The sequence below is a fragment of the Budorcas taxicolor genome, chromosome 6 (assembly GCF_023091745.1).
Source record: "Budorcas taxicolor isolate Tak-1 chromosome 6, Takin1.1, whole genome shotgun sequence".
NCBI lineage: Eukaryota > Metazoa > Chordata > Mammalia > Artiodactyla > Bovidae > Budorcas > Budorcas taxicolor.
Genome location: NC_068915.1, coordinates 95,963,703 through 95,974,672, shown reverse-complemented (window position 1 = coordinate 95,974,672; position 10,970 = coordinate 95,963,703).

Below are 10,970 nucleotides of genomic sequence, written 5' to 3'. Positions count from 1 at the left end.
GACAATATACAGTCTTGACGTACTCCATTTCCTATTTGGAACCAGTCTATTGTTCCATGTCCAGTTCTAACTGTTGCTTCCTGGCCTGCATACAGATTTCTCAAGAGGCAGGTCAGGTGGTCTGGTATTCCCATCTCTTTCAGAATTTTCTACAGTTTATTGTGATTCACACAGTCAAAGGCTTTGGCATAGTCAATAAAGCAGAAACAGATGTTTTTCTGGAACTCTCTTGCTTTTTCCATGATCCAGCGGATGTTGGCAATTTGATCTCTGGTTCCTCTGCCTTTTCTAAAACCAGCTTGAACATCTGGAATTTCACGGTTCATGTATTGCTGAAGCTTGACTTGGAGAGTTTTGAGCATTAGTTTACTAGCATGTGAGATGAGTGCAATTGTGTAGTAGTTTGAGCATTCTTTGGCATTGCCTTTCTTTGGGATTGGAATGAAAACTGACCTTTTCCAGTCCTGTGGCCACTGCTGAGTTTTCCAAATTTGCTGGCATGTTGAGTGCACCACTTTCACAGCATCATCTTTCAGGATTTGAAACAGCTCAACTGGAATTCCATCACCTCCACTAGCTTTGTTCATAGTGATGCTTTCTAAGGCCCGTTTGACTTCACATTCCAGGATGTCTGGCTCTAGATGAGTGATCACACCATCGTGATTATCTGGGTCATGAAGCTCTTTTTTGTACAGTTCTTCTGTGTATTCTTGCCACTTCTTACTATCATCTGCTTCTATTAGGTCCATATCAGTTCTGTCCTTTATTGAGCCCATCTTTGTATGAAATGTTCCCTTGGTATCTCTAATTTTCTTGAAGAGATCTCTAGTCTTTCCCACTGATTAGAAGAACCAATTGGAAAAGACCCTGATGCTCGGAAAGACTGAAGGCAAAAGGAGAAAAGGGTGGCAGAGAATGAAATGGTTAGATAGCATCACCAACTCAACGAACACGAGTTTGTGTAAACTTTGGGAGACAGCAGAGGACAGGGAAGCCTGGCGTCTGCAGTTCATGGGGTTGCAAAGAGCTGGACATGACTTAGCAACTGAACAACAACAGAAGTAGAATTGCAAGTGGGCTGTACATAATCGTAATTTGAAGAAATTATGAAAGACAGCCCTCTAGAATGGTTTTACCAGTCTAATATCCTACCATTGCCCCAGAATTGAAGTTCCATGAGAGCAGGGCTTGTATTTACCTTGCTCCACGGTGGGTGTTCACTGTCCAAGTACAAGAAAGAGGAGGCGAGAAGAGGGCGTCCTCCAGAAGGGGGCTTCATCTGGCCATTTTAGGGTACCACATTGGGGAGAAGTACCAAGAGTGTGAAATAATGGACTGCACGCTAAACTGAATAAGAAGCAGGGTAAAGACAGAGCGAAAAGAAAATGAGAGTCAGAGAACTAGAGGTCACTTTAAGGTTAAATGCACATGAAGAGAAAATAACTGAGCAAATAAGCTTGAAGGGTAGAAAGTTGGGGTCACAGAGTATAAGGGCTTATCTCAGCCCAGGTTCTCTAGGAAACAGAGCCTGAGGTGATGCTATTGTGCTAATTCGTAATAATGGGGTGTAATCCTAAGGGCGCAGGAGTGAGAAACAGAAATCAGGGAGAAAAGGAGAAAAAGCAGATTCAAGGTGATGTATTACCAGTCTGTCCACAGCCTCTCTGGAAAATGAAGCTGGTTGCTGAGTCATGCTTGGGAAGCCAGAAGTAGAGAACCACTGCATCTCTGAACAGCTCCTGGGTGGGCAGGAAGGGTCAGAAATTACCTGTGGGCTTCTTCCTGGCTCCTATCTCTCAGTGGTCAGAATCAGCTCCACGGGACATTCATCCTACTGTATCTCTAGGGTGTGTTTGGGGCCCCTCCAGGCAGCTGCCAAGGCAGCCAGAACTTCTGTGGGTCCAGTTGTTAGGGGAAGCATACTAAGGGAAAGTTCCCATCCTGGCCAGGCACCACACTAACCATTTGCATGAGTTATTTTATGACAGGAGATCCTCATAAGGAACACGAAACTAATAAACCACCCTGCAACTGGAAGACTTCAGAAAAGGTCAAAAGGAGATGCCATGTGTCCGACCACCTCCCAGAATCCTTCTCGCTGGCATCCATCTAGGCTGAGCACAGGGAAGGACCCTGAGTCAGAATGACTGGCCGAAGACAACCTGGAAATTAATCCTGTCACCATTACACCTGAGACTTCAAGCCGTGTGGCAGAGCAGTGCTCCTGGGTTCCCCTAGCTTCCTGTTCTCCGCCCGGTGCCCCTTCCCAATAAAGGCTCTTGCTTTGTACACATGTGTGTCTCTTTGGACAATTCATTCCTGAATGTTAGACAAAAGCCCACTTTAGAGCCCTGGAAGGGGTTCCTCTGCCTGCAATACAGTCAGCTCAGACCTGGGAGCTGGAACCACTGAGACACTGTGAGGTGGGTGTTAGGGTGGCCATGCTGGTCTGGTCTTCCCTCCAGAGGAGGCTGAGGTCCATGGCAGTGTTCACTAGAGCCTTACAACCAGAGGAATGGCATGGGACACTGCTGAAGCCACTGTGTCTGAGAAGACAGGCAAAGAGCTAAAGCCTTGGGGGCAGAGAGGGCCCAGCTGATCTGAGACGCATACTGTACGTCCATGATTTTAGAGGAGATTCCAGGTCTAACTGTGGCAGTGAATGCCTGAAGTTGAGTGGACACAAAGGTTATTAGAGGAAAAAAAGTGATGGATAAATGTTCCCCATGGATTTTGAAATAGCACAGGACGTGGGATGTCAAACAGTGTCGCCTGGTGCCTAATTAGAGCACTGGCTACACGCATAACTAGAAAAAAAAAATCACTACTGAGGAATGTCAGTGCACTCGGGACTGAAACTCAGAACATGCAGATAAAAACAGAACATTAAATGTATTTATATGTTGGTCTTTTGTAGTAAAATTCATCATTACCTGTTTGTTAACTAGGTAGGTTATTGATTTCTAAATTGTGCTATTTTTCCAAACAACTATCTTTATTCCAGAAGGAAAATCAAGAACACATTTCAAATTCTTTCTATAGAATTTCAGAACCTTAAGTACAATTCTGCTAGGTTATAAGTCATAACTCTCTCTATCCCTAGGATTTGGACTTTCAGTGAGTGCTGTGGGACTCAGCAGAGACAATCAGATGTGAACCATGCCCTCCAGGTGTTTACAGTCAAGTAGGGGAGATAAGACATGCAGATAGACAACTGCAATGGAAAGCAGAGATACTTTGGCCACCTGATGTGAAGAGTCAACTGACTGGAAAAGACCCTGGGAAAGACTGAAGGTAGGAAGAGAAAGGGGTGTTAGAGGATGAGAGGGCTGTATGGCATCACTGACTCAATGGACATGAGTTTGAGCAAACTCTGGGAGATAGTGAAGGACAAGGAAGCCTGGTGTGCTACAGTCCACAGGGTTGCAAAGAATTGGACACGACTGAGAGACTGAACAACAACAAGGAAGGGATAGCTGAGATAAAGTGCAGTTCTGAAGAAAGGGAATACCCTGAGAAGTGATGAGAAGAGAGAGAGAGAGAGCAAAGAAGGAAGGGATGGAGGGAGCTAGGGAAGAAAGGATGGAAGAAGGGGCTAAGGACAGAATCCGGGGAAAGCTCACAATGAGCGGGACTAGGTAAAGGAGGAAGGTCAGTTCAAAAAGAGGAACACGTGTAGGCTCTGGCTGCTGCCTAGAGGGGCCTGGAAACTGCCCTAATGCACGTGAGTCAACAGGCACAAGGCTCATCCACCTCCCCACTGGCGATCAGCAGGGAGGCATCTGGCAAATTTGAAGCCATGGTCCTCTTGCAGAGGTGCACCAGGCCTGACTGTGTGATGTGAGTAATCGGTTCCCACAGGGTTCTTTCTCAAGTCTCTGTGTGCGTGTGTTAGTTGCTCAGTCGTGCCGGCTCTTTGCAACCCCATGGACTGAAACTCACCAGTCTCCTCCATCCATGGGGTTTTCCAGGCAAGGATACTGGAGTGGGTTGCCATTTCCTTCTCCAGCTAGTTTTTGTGTTTTATTTTATTTTTTGTTGTTTTTTAATAAAGACTTATTTATTTATTTACTGGCTGTGGTGGCTCCTTGTGGCTGCTCAGGCTTTCTCTAGTTGCAGACGGCGGGGACTACTCTTTGCTGCAGGCTTGGACTTCTCATTGCTGTGGCTTTTCTCGTTGCAGACCGTGGGCTCTAGAGCTTGGCCTGAGTAGTTGAGGCTCCACGGCTCTGGAGTGCAGGCTCAGGAGTTGTGGCACACAGGCTTAGTTGCTCCATGGCATGTGGGATCTTCCTGGACCAGGGATCAAACCAGTGACTCTTGCATTGCAAGGCAAATTCTTAACCACTGGACCACCAGGGAAGACTTTTGTTTGTTTGTTTTTTTTTAAGAAAATTGAGATAGTAGATTAAAGAGTAGTAGATTAAAAAGATAGCAGATTAAAGAGTAGAATTTGTGAGGTGGGGGGTGTTGCTTTTTGCTTTATGAAAAGACTTGAACTATGTATATCCCAAAGATACAAGAGTTAACATAGAAAGTCCCTGCTCTGATGTCCAAGAAAGGAGAGAGACGAGCGAACAAGTCTTTACCACTTGAGGCAACACACTGCTGTGGTCATATACCCACTATTCTGCAGAATTAGAGCAAATTCTCAGAAGGAAGGGCTTCCCTGGTGGCTCAGCTGATAAAGAATCTGCCTGCAAGGCAGGAGGCCTGGGTTTGATCCCTAGGTTGGGAAGATTCCCTGGAGAAGCAATACTGAAGTGGGTAGTCACTCCAGTATTCTGGCCTGAAGAATTCCACGGACTGTATCGTTCACGGGGTCATGTCCGTACATGAGACGCAACTTAGCGACTTTCACTTTCACTCAGAAGGAATAAACAGCTTCGAGGTGAAGAAAGGGATTGTGAGCTGCGGGGAGGTTTGCAGAAACACGATGTTGGAATCAACTGGCCCCATTTCACAAACATATCAAGGATGCTGGTCCCTGGAAAGCAAGAATGTCAATGGCAAATGGTAGGATTTTTCTTGGGTTAAGCTTTGGGAACGCTGAAGTGAAAGAAGGGCACAGTGACTAAGGTTCTGGCTTCTGTAACTGAAATGATTGCTCACGAGGTCAGTGTAGTGAGACATGCAAGCATGCAGATGATTGAAAGAAGATGGAAGGGAGCAGAACCAAAGAGACAGGGAGAAATGAGCAGGAACCAAGATGGTGGCTGTACTCCTCTCATGTCCTCAGAAGGGCTTCCTCTGGTGGCATATAGGAGAGAGCTCAGCTTGCACTGAGGGGTGCTCTGAATTGAGCTCAAATGTTGTGATCTGATGGGGTGGTCAAGTGCCAGGGCAACTACAGAGTCTCCAGTGAAGATATTTATCCCAAGAGAACAGGACACTGGCTAGATGAACCTGTGTGCAGAGCCTTGGGAGTCTGAGTTCAGGAGAAGTAACCTGTTCCCAGCTCAGTCCTTTGGATGCAAGTCCATGCAAGAAAAAAAAAGTAGGAGAAACCGATTTCTCTAAAACACCGAAGCTGGTGGAGAGCTTCTCTGCATGTAACACAAAGATGGGCATTTTACCCTACCACACCTCAAGCCAGCTCCAAGATTTGACACCCCAGCACTCTGGTGACAAAGCTTGGCATGGACCGTGACACCCCACAGGGCAGAGGTACACCCAGGACTGGAGGGTTTATTCATGAACATGTGTTCTGCACTAACCAGTGGGCCCAGAGGAAACTTGGCAGAGGCAATCTGTAGCGGGTGCTGCTCCTCAGTCAATGGCAGGGAAAAGGCAAATGGATTCTGGCATTTCATTGTCTCCACAGGGGCAGAAATCAAGATTTTAGGTTCTGGAAAAGGCAAGTGGATTCTGGTGTCTCATTGTCTCCATAGAGGCAGAAATCAAGATTTTAGGCTCTTGAATCAAATCAATTGGCTCTGAGACGTCTAAACTTTGTAAACTTGATCATGTTATTTAGCTGTTTGAGCTGCCTTCCACGGGTACACTTAACTTTTGGGGGTCACGTAGCAAATTGCATGTATACCTCTAACACGTGGCACAGTCAGACTGCACATAGGATTTCCGTCTGCCTGAAGTTGTGTCCTCCTCACTCCTGGCTGACTCTTACTCATCTTCAGTTTTAAATGTCATTTTTTTTTTTCCCCTGAGACATCATCCCTGAGCTCCTGTAGCCGACTCTAGATTGGCTCCCCAACATCCATTGCCACCTTCTCCTTTTTATTTAGGTATCCACTCCTCAAAGAAGCCAGTCCTGAAAAGTTCAAGGGCACATCCTGAAGAGCCTCAACCAATCACAGTAATGCCCCCTCCACCCCCGGCCCCCTTCCCAGCATTCAGACGTGGGTATGTGATTTAGTTTGGACTGATGACGAATGAGAAGTCGGTTAGAAGCTTCTGAGAAAGATTTTCCCACTCTTGAAAAAATAATACTGTTACCATGGGGCACTGTGAGGACTGTATATCTTGGCAAGAGCTGTTCCGCCTTCCTGGGACCCTAGGTGGGGCAGCCCCAAGTACCAGGCTGCCAAGTTGGAGATGGCAGCGGGGAATAACCCAAGAGGGCCTGGGGCCTTCCTGATAGCACTGAGCTGAACTCACCACAGAGCCTCTTGACCTTGGGACTTCTTGCCATATGAAACAAATTTCCTTATCATTGAAGACCTTTTAAGTTGGTTTAATAATTAATTGTAGCCTCCCACGTCTAACTTATGACCTCATCATTTTTACTCTCATGTTTTCCTACCCAGCATGTATCACATATATAGTTAATGCAATGTTTATTTGTTTGACGTCTGGTTCCCCTTCTGGATTCTCAAGTGCTGAGATTGCCTGATGACTTTGTTCATCATTGAATTCTCAGATTTTTGTACTGGACCGGCGTCATAGAAACTGCTCAAGCACATTTGGGGGAAGAATGAATAAAGAGCTCAAACATGGTCCCTTTTCTCCTCCTCTTCCTCACCCTCCACTTTGTTCTCTACAATTCAGCATTGTTGACAGAGCCCAGGATCACCAGGAAGGAACCCAAGCTCTCCCTCAGACTCAGGCCCTGGGTAGCAGCCTGCACTCCATCAGTACCTTTCAAGTTTTATCTCAAGGAACAGTAATAAAATACATATTACAGGGCTGAGCCAGTACACACACACATTTACATATTTAACTAAAACCAAAGGTTTATAGAGCATATTTACTTGTATTATGTATAATGTCCCTGATATTTTTATCCTATTCTAGTTCATTAAGAAATGCAACTTCTGGACCAAAACACCAATTTTTAGACCCATTAACTAGCTACACAGCACCCACCCCCAACCTCCCCCAAGAACTAAATTAAATGCAAGGACTTCGAAAATCTCTGATTTTCTCTTTTTTTGTTTAACTGTTCATAAAAATCCAAGCCATTGACTTAAATGGCCATTATTACAGTGACTTAATGACTTCATTATTTTCTTTTTCCTGTGGAACTCTTTTCCATCCCCATGTCCTCCAGTTGGGCTATTTCGAGGACCTGTGTGAAACGGAAAGACTCTGGCATATGTTCCTGAAAAACTACTCTGTACTTTGGCTTTTTTTTTTTTTTTTTTCCAGTTAGCGGCACAGAACACACACACAAAAACCAGGACTACATCTTCCCTTCTTTGAAATGTAATGGCCCTATTCAACATATTTTACGTGGGCCCAGTTTCTCTATAAGTTTATGTATGTCCTAGTGCAGACCGGGGTTCCATGAGTCCCACTGCCCCCACTGTGGTTTAAAACCCAAGGGAGCTGGGTTCCAACATTCTCTAGAGGCGCGTGAATAGACCCTCACTGTACTTCCCTTTCCTGCGCACAGAAACTGTCCTTGTGTTCCGCGGATTTTACCAGTGAAATTCCTCTGGAGGCAGGAGCAAAGGGCACAAGCTACACGGAGATCTCACAACTCCAGGGCACAGCAAATAATGCGGTGGGGGTTATATATATATATTTAGAAAACCATAATGTGAGCCTCAGGGGGAAAACAAAACAAAACAAAACATGTAATCAAAAGGCGATGGGGAGAGCATTACCAGCTTGGGTGATCAAGAGAGCTCCCTGACAGGAGACCTACAGATTCCGAAGGTCCCCGGAAACTCGGTGCAAACCTTAGCCCCCTCCTCGCATCATGTGAACGGGCAAACTACAGGCAAGCTATATGGCTCCAGAGTCCGGAAAAGAGCGCGTGGCCAGTCTGCTCCGGGGTCACATGTCTTCTAGAAAGGCACTCGTGTGACAGCGGAGAAGAGCACGTCCAGGATACGTGCGCCTGTTTGTGCTCTGGGAGCAAAGGCGAGGTGGGAGACAGCTTGCAGAGAAAACAAACCTGGGGTTGGGGCTGGGTCGGGGTGGGGGGCTGGTATGGGGCTGGGGGTGGGGAGGAGAGAGGCAGGAAAAGGAAAAGATGAACATCTTCCTGAACTTTCCTCTCCCCTCTTCCCAGACACTTGAAATAGAAATAATAATAACAACATGATTTTTTTTTCTTTTTTCTTTTTTTTTTTGCTACAACCGCGATGTTATCTCCCTCCTTAAGTTGCCCCACTCTGGAGGGGATGGGTATAAAGTGCAAACTGCGGCTGTCGCTGCTGGCGTTTCTCGAGAGTAAAGGTTGGGGCCGGTGCGAGTGCGCGCGCGGGTGACCCCACCTCCAGGGAAGCCGGCTCCCTGCTCTAGCCCGCTACCGCCCCGACTGACCCGCACCCCCTCCTTCTCCTCCTCGCCTCTCCTCCTTCCTTTCCTCCCTCTCTCTCCCTCCCCTCGCGTCTCCTCTGCACCGGCCCCCGCGGTGGAGCCAGGCGGCAGCACCCGAGCCGCCGCAGCTCCTGCCCGCAGAGCGCTCGCCGGCCACCCGGCTTCCACGTAGCCCGAGTGGCGGCGCCGGCAGCCCCGGGCCCGCGCCCCGCGCCCCGCGCCCGGCCGGGGCTGGCTGCACTGACCCGCGCCCGGCTGGGGCGCCGCGGGCGGCTGGGGAGGCAGGGCGGCGAGGGAGCGGACGCCGAGACGCAGGGGCGGCGGCGGCGCCGAGGGGACCAGCTGCGCACCTGGAAAGTTACCCGGCTGTCTGGTGAGGCTGGCGGGCGGGGGGCTCGGGCCGCCGGGGTGGGGGCAAGGGTCCGGGTGCGCGCGGGTGCCGGCTGGGCGCGCGGTGCGCCTGGGTTCCACACCCAGCGGCTCCGGCGCCTGGGCTGCTGGCGTGTGGACGTGTGCACGCGGTGCGTTGGCTCCGTGGTGGCAGCCGGCCGGGAGCTCCCGGAGGCAGAGGGAGGCTACTGGATTTCCAGAAGCTCGACTGGGGAAGGGAGGGGCGCGCTCAGCCCGAGTGGGGAGTCTTCGGGTTCTCACGCCTTTAGCCCGGGGCGGCCGGCGAGACTGCTGTTCGGGGCTGGGGGCTTGGCGAGGCCGTCAGGGCGTGCGCTCCCGGCTCCGCTTCTCCAAGCTCCGGGCAGGGAGGCAAGGACTTGGGCGAGGACTTGTAAACTTGTGTGGGTGTCCTGTGTCACTCTCGGCACCTTGAGGCGCTTTCACTTCTTCTTCTTTTTTTTTTTTTTTTTGCTCTGTTTTTCTTGATGAAGAAACAAGAGCAAGCAAAAACGAATCTGTCACTTTGGAGATGAGAGAAAAAGCAAGGGGCTCAAGTTTGAGAACTAGGGTACAGATGCATGGCAGTTGACCCTGGCTGAAAATACAAAGAAACCACGCAGGCAGAATGAACAGGTAGAAAGGATGACGCTCTGTTCATCTCGTCGCCTAAGTGCCCAGGGGCCTCTTTATGAAGGAAGCCAGCGGCAGACACCTACCTGCCTGGTTCCCCTTCCCCCAACAGTTCCTCAGAAATTCTCTTTTCTTTGCAAGTTTCTATTTAACTCTTGGAGAAGGCGAGCATCCCACATAACATACAGCGGCTGTTGTCAGTACTACTGCTTAGCTTTTACACAGGAGGGTAGAAGATCATATGGTAGAGAATTCTCTTTGTAGAATTAGATAGAGGCTACCTTCCCCATTGGAACATTGCGCAACTAAAATAAAGGACTTAAAAAGATGGTACAGAGAGAGCTTTCTCTTTTACCTGAAATGCTGCATTTCAGTCCTCTGAAATCCTTACCAGTGAGGGCTAATCCACCTCCCAGTGCAGGCCTATGTTGCCTGGATGCTGCCCAAGTCTTCTGATCCCATATTGCCTCGCTTCCTCTAGGCTATTTTCCCTATCAATTATCTCCTCATCTCCTCTGTTTTCATTTTCTCTGTATTCACTGGTTCATTATTTCAGTCTTACAGGTACTCTCAAGTTTTCACTTTTCTAAAAATCCACTGCATGAACCATGGTACCATTTTGAAGTCCCTACTCTCGTCAGCTCTTTCCAGGGTTCTTGGTAATCTGGTTTCTATCCCAGGTCTTCTGTGAAAGAAGAAGACTTTATTTTCAGCATATTTCCTTCTGATCTCATTTGCTGTGATAGGTCTGTGGGTTGTCAACTGCAGCCTGCTCACTTCTTGGAAATCTTACCTTTATGGATTTATTTTATCTTTCTGGATCTCTTATTGTTCCTTCTCTGTCTTTATTTGCATCTCCTTCTCCTCTTCTCCTATAAATATTATTCACAAGTACCATCTAAATGTACATACACAACAACAGAGGCATTTCCCCCTTTTTCCCTTAGTGATCTCATTTATTAATACTAGTGGGACTTCAGCTCTTACTTCTATCAAGTATTCTTTTGCCTTGATCTTTCTTCTTTTCTGCCCTCTGCTAGACATTTCCACCTTGATGACCCACAGGCACTTCAACAAACTCAACAGCTGTATATATGGACTCATCTTCCCCTTACAGCATGCTCTTCTCTTGACTGTGCTCAGTGTCACAGTACCTAGCCCATAGATGGTGCTCTACTCGTTTTTAATGAATGAATGAGTTCATAGTACTGCCTTCCTTC